Below are 16,074 nucleotides of genomic sequence, written 5' to 3' on the forward strand. Positions count from 1 at the left end.
GTTGGTTAGTAGTTTATGAAGGAAGATGGTAGGAAGGGGCAGGTCCAGGAGGACGGATATCAGTTGCTTTGTCTTGGTAGAGTAATATATTACTCTACTTTCCCCTTTTGTATTATTAATATGTAGCCTTTGTCAGAATGCCTCATATCTTACAGACTTACCGCTGTTTATAAGGTATTGTACCATGCAACTTCTCCCCACCTTCCCTTCTACATTTATAACCTCAGGCAATTAGGTGTAGTAAAAAACAAGCAGGTGTTAAGCTACAATTTAAATAATGTATTATTGATAATATTCATAAATAATAACAATATGCAAAGTACATTTGAATATTGGCCACCATACAACCTGATAAATGCTGATGTGTAGTTTCAGGCAGTACACAGACTTGTATTTACTTTAAATGTCTCTACTTAAAGCATCATTTGTGGTCCACTTTCTTCAGAACAGGCCGTATGCCTGTCTCAATATGGCTGCCGAGCTCTGCTCTCCATTGTGTTGTCCTTTTCACTTCATGGTGTGTGAGATGCTCTTTCATCAGATGTTTGTAAGAGAGAGAGAGAGCTAGGGAGGGGTAAAACAAGCACATTTATAGATTCTCTGTCCACACTCTACAGCCAATAGGGCTTCATGGTACTTCACTCCACTGCAAAGCTCTGAGGCCATGGGATGTTCAATAGGGAGTCAACATGATTTTCTTGTTACATACAGGAACTATCAGCTTAGCTGTTTTCCATTGACATTATGCTGGTTGTCATAAGGTATAAAAGGAGTGTGAGCAGAAGAGAGGAAAGGAAAGTGAAAAGGATAGGAGAAGGACAAAGGTGAAATAAGAGGAGAGAAAAAAAAAAGAAAATCAGGATCATGGCAGAGCTGGTGCGGCAGACAGTAGGCATGTTGGTCAGTGAAGAATCCCTGTGTGGAGCAGTGAAATTCTGGGGGTAGGGTCGTGCTTACTGAGCAATGCATTGGAGCAGGAGTGACCATTCATTCTGAGAGGTCTCATGGACATCAAGGGATGGTGGTGGGGACAAGAACCAGTGAGGGTTGGCCATGCTTGCCAGAGAGGGTTTTCTGCCACTGACCAGGTCCTAAGGGTGAGCAAAGGAGATATGGTCATGGAAAGATGCGCTGAGGGTCAATATTTTGTAAGTGATTGATGCTGTTATTTTAAGCCTTGTGTAAGAGCCAATCTTAGAAAGTTAAAGTTTTGAGTTAAACTCATATTAATGTTTGCTTAATTTGAATAGAATATAAATTTCTTTCATAGTCATAACTTATGGTATAGTCTTTCCCCCCATAAGTTAGCAAGAGATAGAACCTTCTTACTGTAACTGAGAAACAGTGTGATAATAAGTGCAGTTGTTGTTTAGAACAGGTCCCAGTAAAGAGGGACTTGATAAACCCATTTTAAGTTTAGAAATGGGATAAGCATACGGTTTTCTGACCATTTTGAAATGGTTCAGAAATTATAAGTGTTTAGTAACAATTTCAGATGTAACAAGATTAAGCTTAGAACTAAATTTTTCTTATTATAATTTTTCCTTTTTTTGCTATTTTAATTTTCTTTTTTGTGTGAACTGTTTTACTTTGAAACTTAACTAAACTTTTAAAAAACGAAGATATTTTGTCTGTGGAATCATTTCTGCGCGTCAGGCTTTTGTTGAATCCCATTTTTTGAGTTAGAGCTGCAGAATTTTGGAAACTTTGGGAAAACGCAGCTACATTTTTGTCAGAAAACTATGCCATCTGAAGGCCTTGAACGTGAATTGGAATCTACCATCAGAACGGAGGACACTTCTGCTCCAGAACTCGTCAATGAAGAAAAAGAACTGAATCATTCAGAAGGTACCGTGCTGTTATCTACTATCTTCGCATGATCGTAAATGAAAGCAAGGTCGCCGTACCTTTAGAAGATTTGAGAGAGTATGATATTATAAAAAGACGTCTTGAAAAAAGACATTTTGGATGATCGGTTGTGCCTTTGTCTGAGTCATTGAAGCTTGAGCATAACCTCCTTACTCCTGTACTTTACACATTGAGCTGTATAACTTAAGATTCTGTTAGCCTTCTTACTGGGTTCTGAACACTGTCTGGAAGTTGATAGTGTCGAGTCCACTATGACTCCTAAATCCTTCTTATATGATGTACTTTCAATTTTCAGACCTCCCATTGTGTATTCAAACTTAACATTTTTAGTTCCTATTTGTAATACTTTCATTTATTTAAATTAAATTTCATCTTCCACAAATTTGTCCAAGTCTGTACGCTGTCCAAGTGCCTCTGTAATGACTCAACTGATTCTAAATTATCTGCCAAACCACCTATCTTGGTATCTTCTAATCCTGTGCTTACTGCATCTGACCCAATTTTGCATCCATCTATCAAATAACACCCTGAACTCCCACTTCTTTTAGTTTGATGTCCAACCTCTCATTGGGTACCTTATCAAATGCTTTCTGAAAGTCCAGATAAATAATATCTAGGCTTCACTTTGATCATATTCTTTTAATACTTAGAATTCCATCAATTTGGTAAAACATGACCTCCCTCTTAAAAACACATGCTGACTGTTCAGTAAAACTCTTATTCTTCCCATGTGTTGCTCAAACTGTTCCTTAATAATTCCTGCCATTACTTTACATGTGATGCATGTTATGTTTACTGGCCAATAGATGCTTGGAACTGCCCAATTTCCTTTTATTCTAATGGGATAATATTTACCATTTTCCACTCCTTCAGAATTTCCCCATTGTTCAGTGACATCCTAAAACTATTAATCAAGGGTTGGTATATCTACTTGCTAACTTCCTTAAGAACTCGGTGGTACATTTTATTTGGTCCTGATGATTTGTTTGACTTCAGCTTATTTAATCTGAACAGTACTCCTCCCTGTACATTTTCTAAATCACTCAGTACCTCCTTAGTTGTCCTTTTTACTGCTGGGATGTTATCTACTTCCTGACTTGTGAAGACCTCAGACCACTGTCTGTATTTTTTAAATTTCCCTTTACTATTTCTGATGCATTTCACTTTTCCCTTGACTGTTCTTTTAGTGCTAAAATATTGAAAGAATCTCTTAGGGTCATCTTTTGCCTTATCTGATATATTCCTCTCTAACTGCCTTTTAGCCTCCCTAATATCCTTCGTAATGTTTGCCCTCATGTTCTCATATGCCCTATGATTCACAATGGAGTTGTTAGTCATATATGCCTTATACAGCTGTTTCTCCTTTAGAACTTCGTTCTGTCCTGCATTATGTTACCTGTTCCACTGCTCCTCAACTGTCTCCACACTTAAAAGCTTAAGCCAGTCTATCCTCCTTAGTCTTTGCTGCATCTGTTCAAAATTTGTCCTACTAAATGTGGAAGCCGGCCCGGACACATTCAAGTCACCCACAATACGTTTATTATACATTATTTACAGTTGTAAAAAGTGCACCACAAACCCCCAAAGTCCTGGCCAACACAATGCCTTATCTCTTCAGGCCGCCTCCTTGCCTGTTCCAGAGACTACGTCCTTCTCCTCACCTGACTCCAGCCACTCTATGAAGGGAGGCGGCCCCTTTTATTAGCACCTGGATGTGCTCCAGGTGATTCCCGGCAATCTTCCACCGACATGCCCCAGTGTGGCGGAAGTGCCGGCTGCATCCCCGGAAGCATTCCAGGTGTCCCTGCTTCTCTTACCCCCAACACTTCCTGGTGTGGCTGAAGTGCTGAGGTTCAGGGCTGCCAAGGCATCAGGGCGCCCCCTGGCGGTGACCACGGGCCCCTACAGGGTTGAACTTCAAAGCTCGGTACCCGTGGCCCCCAAAGCAACCAGGGTGGTCGCCCCCTCATGGTCTGGAGGAGGCGCAAGCCCTCCTCCGGTCCTCCTGGGCGTCCCGGCTGGGTACCACCCCCAGCCGCGTGCCACACAAAGTTAAACTTAACAGTTTTAGTCTTTGCAGCCACACTTTTCCAAAACAATAAGAATTGTATTATATTATGATCACTTGACCATAGTGATTCATTCACATCTGCACCCTCAAATTTATCCTAATTATTACAAAATTCTAAATCTAGACAGGCTTCATCCCGCGTTGGTGCTTTAACTTACTGAAAAATGTGTCTCTCTCTATGTTATACTCATCCCCATCTTTGTTATTTGGTCCTGTTTCTGCTATCTATCTATCTATCTATTAATATAATATCATAATTATGTTCTGCTACATACAACTCCACCTGTTTTTTTTCATACTTCTAGCATTAAGGCAAGATATTTTTAATGTGTTACTCATTTTAATTTTGCATTTAAACGTTGGGTTCCAATTTACCTTAATTTGCATTTTTATTTTTACACTATTGTTTGTTCCTATATGTACAGTTCTAAACCTGAGAGAGAGAGAGAGAGAGAGCCTGTCCTAAACTCCCCCCTTTCCTATACCTTAGTTTAAACAATCCTCAACTAACCTTCTCACATGCCTCATATATGTGAATAAAATATGGGTTTATGAGATTTGCAAATAATTGCATTCTGTTTTTATTTACATATTGCACAGTGTCCAAAGTTTTTTGGAAGTTGGGTTGTACTTTTATAATCCTTTCGTTTATCAATAAATTGCATTATTCTATTTCTTAAAATGAGTGTGCTTCAGTTAGCTTGATAGAAGTCTAAAGTCTGGCGACCTACCTCCTACAACAGAACAACAGAGAAAGACAAGATAAATAATGTAGGAGCTTTACCAAAGGAGCAGTACTCCCTCGTAATGCTGGGGGACTTCAATGCTCACGTGGGCAATGACAGTGACACCTGGAAGGGTGTGATTGGGAGGAATGCCCCCCCCCCCCCCTCCGATCTGAACCCGAGTGGTGTTTTGTTATTGGACTTCTGTGCTCGTCACGGATTGTCTATAATGAACACCATGTTCAAGCATAAGGGTGTTCATATTGTAGCAGTATTGCTATTGTAGCACCTCTTGAACTCTCAGGTACCACGCCAAACACCAGGTAAAAGTACAATTATTATTCTTTTTATTATAAATACGTGCACTAAGCACCCTCCACTCCACACTACTCATACAATAATCAATAATCAAATAATCCAACACCAATACACATTCCTCCTCTCCCAGACACTTAGCCACCCTTCCTCCCAGCTCAGCTCAGTGTTCTGGTCTCCCAGAGTCCTTTATATAGTCCATGACCCGGAAGCATTTCTCTCTTCTGTCCATGTGACCGTGAACACTTCCGGGTCGGATGAAAGCTCCTTTCTTCAACCCGGAAGCACGTCATTTCTCCTGTTCACGTGACCAGGATGTACTTCCAGGTTATAGAGCACATAGCACTCCCCAAGCCTCCCTACAGCGGCTCCTGGTGGTCCCCATGGTATCCAGCAGGGCTGTGTATACAAACTACAAGGTCCATAAGGCCCTGCTGGAGTTCGAGGAACCTCCATGCTGTTGGGAGGGCTCCACCTGGCGGCCTGGAGGTGTGGGCCGGAATATTTAGCCGGCCATCCATCACAATATGTGCACTTGGCATCAGGACACCCTAGGCCTCAGTTTGATGATCGACTTTGTGGTCGTGTCGTCGGATTTGCGGCCACATGTCTTGGACACCCAGGTGAAGAGAGGGGCGGAGCTGTCAACTGATCACCACCTGGTGGTGAGTTGGCTTCGATGGTGGGGGAGGATGCCAGTCGGGCTTGGTAGGCCCAAACGTGTTGTGAGGGTCTGCTGGGAACGTCTGGCAGAGCCCCCTGTCAGAAGTAGCTTCAACTCCCACCTCCGGCAGAACTTCAACCACATGCCGAGGGAGGTGGGGGACATTGAGTCCGAATGGGCCATGTTCCGTGCCTCTATTGTTGAGGTGGCTGACTGCAGCTGTGGCCATAAGGTGGATGGTACCTGTCGTGGCGGCAATCCCCGAAACCGTTGGTGGACACCGGCGGTGAGGGATGCCGTCAAGCTGAAGAAGGAGTCCTACCGGTCCCTTTTGTCCTGTGGGACTCTGGAGGCAGCTAATAGGTACCGGCAGGCCAAGCAAAATGCGGCTTCAGTGGTTGCTGAGGCAAAAACTCGGGCATGGGAGGAGTTTGGGGAAGCCATGGAAAACGACTTTCGGACGGCTTCGAGGAGATTCTGGTCCACCGTCCGGCGTCTCAGGAGGGGGAAGCAGTGCAGTGTCAACACTGTATATGGTGGGGATGGGGCGCTGCTGATCTCGACTCGGGATGTTGTGGGTCGGTGGGGGGAGTACTTTGAAGACCTCCTCAATCCCACTAACATGCCTTCCAATGAGGAAGCAGAGCCTGGGGACTTGGAGGTGGGCTCCCCCATCTCTGGGACTGAGGTCACCGAGGTGGTCAAAAAACTCCTTGGTGGCAGGGCCCCGGGGGTGGATGAGATACGGCCTGAGTTCCTCAAGGCTCTGGATGTTGTAGGGCTGTCTTGGTTGACATGTCTCTGCAACATCACATGGACATCGGCGACAGTGCCTCTGGATTGGCAGACCAGGGTGGTGGTCGTCCCCCTCTTTAAGAAGGGGGACCGGAGGGTGTGTTCCAACTACAGAGGGATCACACTCCTCAGCCTCCCTAGAAAAGTCTATTCGGGGGTTCTGGAGAGGAGGGTCCATCGGATAGTCGAACTTCGGATTCAGGAGGAACAGTGTGGTTTTAGGCCTGGTCGCGGAACAGTGGACCAGCTCTACACCCTTAGCAGAGTCCTGGAGGGTGCATGGGAGTTTGCCCAACCAGTCTACATGTGTTTTGTGGACTTGGAAAGGGCGTTCAACCGTGTCCCTCGGGGAATCCTGTTGGGGGTGCTCCTGGAGTATGGGGTACCGGACCCCCTGATAAGGGCTGTTCGGTCCCTGTACAACTGGTGTCAGAGCTTGGTCCGCATTGCCGGCAGTAAGTCGCACCCATTTTCAGTGAGAGTTGGACTCCGCCAGGGCTGCCCTTTGTCACCAATTCTGTTCATAACTTTTATGGACAGAACTTCTAGGCGCAGCCAGGGTGTTGAGGGGGAGCCGGAGGGGGTTTTGTGGACTCAGGAGTGGGTCACTGCTTTTTGCAGATAATGTTGTCCTGTTTGCTTCATCAGGCCATGATCTTCAGCTCTCTCTGGATCGGATCGCAGCTGAGTGTGAAGCGGCTGGGATGGGAATCAGCACCTCCAAATCCGAGACCATGATCCTCAGCCAGAAAAGGGTGGAGTGCCCTCTCAGGGTTGGGAACGAGATCCTGCCTCAAGTGGAGGAGTTCAAGTATCTCAGGGTCTTGTTCACGATTGAGGGAAGAATGGAGCGTGAGATCGACAGGCGGATCGGTGCGCCGTCCGCAGTGATGCGGGCTCTACATCGGTCTATCGTGGTGAAAAAGGAGCTGAGCCGTAAGGCAAAGCTCTCAATTTACCAGTCGATCTATGTTCCTACCCTCACCTATGGTCATGAGCTATGGGTAGTGACCGAAAGAACGAGATCATGAATTCAAGCGGCTGAAATGAGTTTCCTCCGCAGGGTGTCTAGGCTCTCCCTTAAAGATAGGGTGAGAAGCTCAGTCATCCGGGAGGGGCTCAGAGTAGAGCCGCTGCTCTTCCATATCGAGACGAGTCAGATGAGGTGGCTCGGGCATCTGATCAGGATGCCTCCTGGACGCCTCCCTGTTGAGGTGTTCCGGGCACGTCCAACCGGGAGGAGGCCCCGGGGAAGACCCAGGTCACGGTGGAGGGACTATGTCTCCCGGCTGGCCTGGGAACGCCTCGGGATTCTCCCGGAAGAGCTAGAAGAAGTGGCCGAAGAGAGTGAAGTCTGGGCATCTCTGCTCAAGCTGCTGCCCCCGCGACCCGACCTCGGATAAGCGGAAGAGGATGGATGGATGGATGGCTTTACCAAATTATTTGAGTAATTACCAGTAATGCCAAAGGCATTAGTTAATTAACTGATAGTTAATTAAACAAGTTAAAATGTCTTTCTCAAATCCTACGTTATTAAGTTGTCTTCCTGCATAGGAGTCTTACTGATCATCAAAATTCCTACACCCCAAGGCAACACATGCAGCAGAAACTCTGTACTCTAACTACACAGCAGCATGATGTTCTGGAACTTCTTTTGCTCAAGGCTGCATCAGAGCCAAAGTTTTGTAAATTGTGTTAAGGCAGAGTTTTGCTCTGTACTCAGGTCAGTTTGGTTGGTGTGTGTGGGGGTGGGGGTTACTTTAGTTTATTTTGCTTTACTCACTTGTTATTTTTGTATATAAAACATTTTGACGGTTTGGATTATTTGGTAGATGTTTTTTCCTTTATTTTGTACAGTTACAGTGTCCCTGCCAAAGAGGCCTTTTACAGATACATGTTTCTAGTTACAGCTGGGCCATTGTTGACCCAAAATGGAAATGACATACACCAATTAGGCATTTGGCCTGCATTAGGCACAGAATGCAAATGCCATGAAAACCTACGAATGTTTCTGGTTACTGTTAGGCCTTATTTGGTCCACAATCAAATTGGCAAAATATATTACATGTTCTTGGTTACATATGAGCCACATTTGGCCCAGTATACCAACTGCATAAAAACTCCTAAATGTGACTAATTACAGTTGGGCCATATTTGGCCCATAACTGTAGTGCCAGACATACTTGACATGCGTCAGATTGTGTCCATACATAAATTGCTAATGTGGCTGGTTACATCTGGGCCATTTCTGGGCCAAGATACATTTGCCATTGCCATAACTGAACATTAAGTGCCTAAAGTCAACTACATTTGGCCCAGAACAGTCTGCTATCTGGGTTGCTTTTGAAGGCCGAATAATTTTACATCTAATATTATTTATTTTTTATTTAATATTTTTATTTAAAAAATGCTGCAAAAGCCTCACTTTTATCTGCTGATGTTTTCAGAAACCATTACATTAATGGAGCTGGGTTTAATATATGATCAATTTTTGAAAAACAATACTCTTAAGTTTTCCATGGAATTTTAATAATAGATGATTTCTCTGCAGTTTTTCCAGGCCTACTACAGTATGTTTTTTGCGGCCCTCAGCTTTGCATTAAAATTTTCCATCTTATTGTTTACATTGCTGACTATTTTAGAATAAGTACCAAATTCAACCTAACTGTTCAGAAGCAGCTGAAGCATTAAAATAATGTATTTTAAAGGGTGTGCTTCTTTAGTTCTAGTAATAGATATTTCTAAATCAAATAAAATTCAATAACAGTCAGATATGCTGAAGTCCAAGACCTATTTCTCATCGATTTTAGATCCATTCAAAATACTGTCCTTCCTTGTGTGAGTTAGCTGGGTGACGTGTTAAGATCTAAAGAACGCAGTAAGTTAATAAGCACACGTTTGAGGGTCAAAATGGTTATATATAATAAAAATGTCTACTATTAGGCACTTATAATTAGTAGTAATTATAGATAATACGTGTAATAGTTCCTCAATAAAAGATGCATTCATTTTGAAAGATGATAAAAGCTTATTAAAATAAGAATGTGATACTCCATGAATAATTACAGCAGGATACTCAACAGATGTGAGAATGCCAAGATTGTTATTCTTACAGTGTAAATGGCTTCAGAAAATACTCACTAAATCACTAATACTCCTTTACTTGATAAATGGATTGAAATAAATATTATTGGAAGGTATGTTTCCCTGAAAATTTCAGCTCTGTCGCTGCTCAGCCGCATTTCGAACTAAAGTTTTAAAAAGTCTAATTTCCAATAATAATAATAATAATAATAATTCATTACATTTATATAGCGCTTTTCTCAGTACTCAAATGACTGATATGATTATTAAAGTAAAACATGTTACTAGTTAAAGCTCTGATAATATGTAAAGCCATATTGAGGAGCTCAGCAGAACACCACTGCATTCAAAATTTTGAAAAAGTTGAAACATTACCTATAATAGGTTATATGCATTTATACCAGTGCTAATTGAAACGTCTTTCACTGTTGAAGGGGAGATTCTTTGAAATATTTATTGTTGAAATCAGGAGTAGGGAATTACAAGAACCAATATTTTAGTGCCAAGGTGATACCAAGTCAAGTCAAGTCAAGTTGGGGAGCATGCACTGGTACAGTGTGTTGCCGCACCCACTACACGTCGAAACAGCTTGGGATCCCAGTTGGCAAACCCCCAGGCAGACACATGGTCCAGTCGCACCCTCCGAAAATGACCCTCTATCTGCCACAGCCAGGTGTTATGTGGGCAACCCCTTAGCCTGGTCCAGCCACTTGGGTCCCCAACAATGAGGATCTTATGAGCCGGATCACGCTCGGGGAAACGCGCCACATGGCCGTAGTGCTGTAACTGACGCTCCCTCACAGTGCAGGTAATGTGCCTCATTCGGGACTCCATGAGCAACCACTCATTTGACACAAAGTCAAACCAACGGTACCCAAGGATTTTCCGGAGAGACACAAGTACCAGTCTTTGTCTCAGGTCACTGGATAGTGTCCATGTCTCGCAACCATATAGTAAAACAGGAAGCACCAGGACTCAAAAGACTTGGACCTTCATCATTTTGCATAGATATCGGGAGCGCCACACACCCCTTTCCAGCGACCTCATGAGCCCCCATGCTCTCCCAATCCGTCTACTGACTTCACAGCAAGAGTCACCAGAGACATGAATGTCACTGCCAAGGTAAGTAAACCTCTCATCAAGGTCAACACTGTCTCCACAAACAGACACATTGCTGATGGCTGTGCCCAAGAGGCCATTAAAGGCCTGGATCTTGCTTTTTATCCAGGACACTCGCAATCCCAGACACTCAGTCAGTCTCTCGAGTGCTCCAATCAGAGCCTCCATTAACTCGGCGAAGATCACAGCATCGTCAGCAAAGTCAAGATCCGTGAATCTTTCTTCACCAACAGATGCCCCACAGCCGCTGGACCCCACACCTTGCCCAACACCCAGTCCATACAAGCACTGAACAGAGTAGGAACAAGAACACACCCCTGACGAACCCCAGAATCAACTGGGAAAAACACTCAGCACACTACACTCTGCACAGCACTCACAGCACCAGTGTACAGGCCAGCCATGATATCCAGCAACCTCAAGGGGATCCCGCGAACCCTCAGGATGTCCCACAGGGCAGCTCGATCAACTGAGTCGAACGCTTTGCGAAAATCGACAAGGCTGCTAAGAAATTCTGCCGATATTCACGTTTGCGCTCTATGAGAACCCTCAGCGCCAGGATGCGTCGATGGTAGACTTCTTAGGCTTAAAACCAGACTGTTCCAGTCACTGGTAAGTGAGAAAGTGATCACGGATCCTATTGAGGACAACCCTAGCAAGGATCTTACCCGGCACTGAGAGCAGTGTTATCCCCCTGTAGTTGCTACAGTCCAGGCGATCACCCTTCTCTTTCCAGATAGGGACGACAAGTCCATTTTCCAGTCAGTTGGGATGATGCCAGTCTCCCAAATGGAAGCAAAGATTGCTTGCATTGCCAGGAGGACAGTCTTAGCACCAGCCTGGAGAAGTTCACCCCAGATACCACAGATCCCTGCAGCCATTCCACCCCTCAGCTGTTTCACCACCTGTGCAATCTCAGTGAGATTGGATGGTTCACAGCTAATTGGAGGATCAGCCTCAAGAACCATGGACCCAGAGATATCCCACATCCTAGTCAGAGGATCAGCTTTGAACAACTAACTGCTCAAAGTAGTCAGCCCAGCGGGTCACAACTGCAGTTTCATCTGTAAGGACCATTCCATAAGCTGCACTGACTGCGACACTCCGAGGAACAGATTCAGATGTGCGTAATGCTTCGATTCCTCTGTAAGCAGGATGTGGGTCACTAGACCACAAATGATCTAGTCACTTGCTCATAGATTCCTCTAACAAACACCTCTTTATCTGCCCTCAGAGCCCTCGCAGCCGTCCTTCTCAGTTCCCGGTACAGACCAGAGTTGCCATTGAGTTGTTTGCTGCGACTCCTCTTGATGATATCCAGGGTGCCCTGCGAGATGAAACACCTCCTTCTGGGAACATCGGTAACACCAACACAACCCTCAGCAACCTTCAGGGTCTTGTCACGGAAGGTCTCCCACATCACATTAGGATCGGCAGTCGTACCCAAATCTGAAAGTTCCTCACACAAACTGCGTGCAAATTCCTTAGAAACAGCCTGGTCTTGGAGTCTGGCTAAGTCCAGGCTCATTTTCCTAGCAGGTGGTAACCTACTGGACCTAAGCTGGATCCTAAGAGTAGCAACAACAAGTCTATGGTCAGAATTCACAAACTGTGCACTTCTGTAGACCCTGCACTTTTCCAAGAGCCTCCAGCATCTGCCCACGAGGATGTGATCGATCTCCTTCACCGCACCACCAGTATTGGAGTACCAAGTCCAACGATGCGGTTCAGGGCGCTGGAACCAGGATCCAGCGATTTGCAGCCCGTGACCTTTTGCAAAGTCAAGGAACATGGAGCCACTTTCACCATGGTCACCAGACACATGGGTACCAAGACAATCCTCATAGCCAGCCCTCTCAGTGCCAGTGGCTGCATTGAAGTTGCCCATGACCAGAGGAGTGTCACCCCATGGGCACCCATCAACCACAGAGTGAAGTTGCGAATAAAATGTCTCCCTTGCCGAGACACCACTCACCGCGGTCGGAGCATACACTGAGACAACAGACAAGGCACCCAGTGAGTGCCGTAATCTGAGTCCCATAATACGCTCATTGAAAGGAGTGACATCAGACACCATCGGAAGAAGCCAATCTGCTACAGCAACAGCTACTCCCTGAGTATGACAGCCATCAGACCGACCAGACTAATAAAAGCTGTATCCACCTACAGAGATTTGGCCAGTCCCCGGTCTGCGCAGCTCAGAGAGTGCCGCCACTGAAATGCGGAGTTTACGCAGCTTCTCTGACAGCAGAGGAAGATGATCATCTTGTCGGAGACAAGACGTTCCATGCGCCCACCTGTATGGGCTGCCTCAAATTGGGACCTGAGTGCTGCCGTGCAGTAGGCGACGCCTCAGCACCACACCAGTTCCGATCCCCAACAGACTTGACCCTATTGGCTCTCCAACGGTTTTGACTCTCCGAGGGCTTTCCCTCATCCTCTTCATGATGTGAGCAGCCTTCCTATGGGCAGCTGCAGCAGAGCTACTCCCGCGGAGAGCAAAAAGGAGTCCTTTCTGTAGTCTCAGAACTTTGTGAAGTTTTTATATGGTGGCCAGAGTGCTAATCCTGCCACCAAACCCCATGATTTCCCTGCAAGCTGGAGGACCGCTTAACATCATACCAAAATTCCAAAAATTAAGCAGTACTAGTATTTTTTTATTTTTTTTACAGTATCAGTTATCCTAAGTAAAAGTTGCTACCACACTTGCACATGACTGCAAGGAGATCAATTATTTCAGAAGGCTCAATAATATATGGGAAACACATGAGGAAAATCTACATATAAAAATAAGTGGTCATAACACAGCACTGCATTAACATATGTCAAAAAGAAAAAACTGCAGAAGCCACATTTGGAAATGCTTTGTGCTTGAACAAGGATAATTTTAGTGTGTGAATGTGGGAATTGTAATAATTATTTTTAAAAAAAACACAGTTTTTTGTTATTTCCACTTTTTTCTTATGTGTGGAGTTAGTTCAAAAACAGATTCGCTTTCAAAGAGCAGTGATTTGCCCATTCAGATTTGAGTAGTACTTGTTTAACATAGTTTCACAAATTTGTCAGAGGAAATTAAATGATGATGATATTAATCACTTTTTAATACACCGTCCCAATAAAAGAAGTCAGGCTTTGCATTCATTCTCTGACTACAATGAGTACGTCTTCAGAAATCCGGCCCAATCATTCATTAATTTTGTAACTGGTAGATACAGTTCAGGTTCACAGAGTAAACTTTGTATGAATCCATAATTACACAGATAGGGCTGTGAGATGTGTGAGGGAAAGTGCACGCTGACAGTGAGAGCAACAGTTTTAGCATGTGAAAGTCAAGAGTAGCTTTAATCAGAGTGGCTATGTGGCTTGTCTACACCAGAGATGAAATGCGTTGCTCTGTATGTTAGTACCAAAGAAAAATTTATTTAGTGCTTCATTCAGAACAGAACAGAAATGTATAATGGCTGAGATGGTAAAATAGCATACTTTTGATGAATATAAATATGCAAACACTAAATTTGTGTGATTTATTTGTTTGTAATTCTCTGATGAACCACATTTTAAAAGGACTTTGTTACAAAATGGCTTTAAAGAGTTTTTTAAACAAAAATACCCTGAATTATCTTGGAGTTCAGAAGTACGAATATACAGTAATATATTTTTGAATTTTTATTTTTAGTATTCATTTTAAGCAATATTTTTCAGTTCCTGGAGAGAAAATTTTAAAGAATATGTTCAGAATGTGTGCATGGTAAATCAGATCTTTCAAGATTATATCATTCTTTAAAAATCCTATACTGAAATCCCCTGAAGATTATAAAATCCATTGTTATTACAGTGGGGGAATCCCTGTGTCTATCACACATTACAATTCAAGTCCTGCCTTGTACAATATTTTAATATTTAAGAACGCCAAAACCTGTTGGTTTTATATATTTTTATTCCCTTACAGAATAGGCACATTATTGTCAACTTAAACAATGAAGGTACCCTAACATTTTCCATTAGTTAAAAGCTGAGTAAATATGAGAAGGTTGGAAAAGGTGATTATCATGTATAGGAGCAACACATAAGAGCTTCTCTTCTTTAAAATATATCCTGCATTGTTTCCATATTTTAAGTAATAGGTGGATGATTAGATTGGTGGTAAACTGATGGTAGTATTGACTGGAGCACAGAACAGGGCATACAAAGAAAATTTAGAAAAAGATTTGTTTGCCCTTGCAAGCCAGGTTGTTGTATGTTTGTGAGTCTCTGCCAGTTTCCAAGAGTTGTGTGTGTATACTGTATTTGCTGCCCAGAGGTAGTATAAAAGTTTGGTAGTGCCATAACACTTTCTGTTTTAGATCTTTGTAGTGATGTATTTTGGATGCATGGCCATTTAGAATTCCAGGTGAACAACAACAACAACAACAACAACATTTATTTATATAGCACATTTTCATACAAAAAGTAGCTCAAAGTGCTTTACATAATGAAGAGAAGAAAAATAAAAGACAAAATAAGAAATTAAAATAAGACAACATTAATTAACATAGAAAGGAGTAAGGTCCGATGGCCAGGGTGGACAGAAAAAACAAAAAAAAAACTCCAGAAGGCTGGAGAAAAAAATAAAATCTGTAGGGGTTCCAGGCCACGAGACCGCCCAGTCCCCTTTGGGCATTCTACCTAACATAAATGAAATAGTCCTCTTTGTAGTTTGGGTTTTTCACGGAGTCACTTGATGCTGATGGTCATACAGACTTCTGGCTTTTAATCCATCCATCATTGTTGGAACATCATGGTGCTTTGGGTAGATGGTGGTGGCACACGCCACCACCAACAGGACACCGGAAAAGGAAACAGAAGAGAGAGTAGGGGTTAGTACAGATTTTGAATGAATAGTTATTATAATGAATTGGATATACAGAGTATCAGGATTAAATTACAGTGAAGTTATGAGAAGGCCATGTTAAAGTAATGTGTTTTCAGTAGTTTTTTAAAGTGCTCCACTGTATTAGCCTGGCGAATTCCTACTGGCAGGCTATTCCAGATTTTAGGTGCATAACAGCAGAAGGCCGCCTCACCACTTCTTTTAAGTTTTGCTCTTGGAATTCTAAGGAGACACTCAGTTGAGGATCTGAGGTGTCAGACATTCCGATATATAAGCCAGGGCGAGATTCTTTAAAGCTTTATAAACCATAAGCAGAATTTTAAAGTCAATTCTGAATGACACAGGTAACCAGTGTAGTGACATCAAAACTGGAGAAATGTGTTCGGATTTTCTTTTCCTGGTAAGGATTCTAGCAGCTGCATTCTGCACTAGTTGCAAACGATTGATGTCTTTTTTGGGTAGTCCTGAGAGGAGTGCGTTACAGTAATCTAGCCGACTGAAAACAAACGCATGAACTAATTTCTCTGCATCTTTCGATGATATAAGAGGTCTAACTTTTGCT

The sequence above is a fragment of the Erpetoichthys calabaricus genome, chromosome 7 (assembly GCF_900747795.2).
Source record: "Erpetoichthys calabaricus chromosome 7, fErpCal1.3, whole genome shotgun sequence".
In the NCBI taxonomy this organism is placed as follows: domain Eukaryota; kingdom Metazoa; phylum Chordata; class Cladistia; order Polypteriformes; family Polypteridae; genus Erpetoichthys; species Erpetoichthys calabaricus.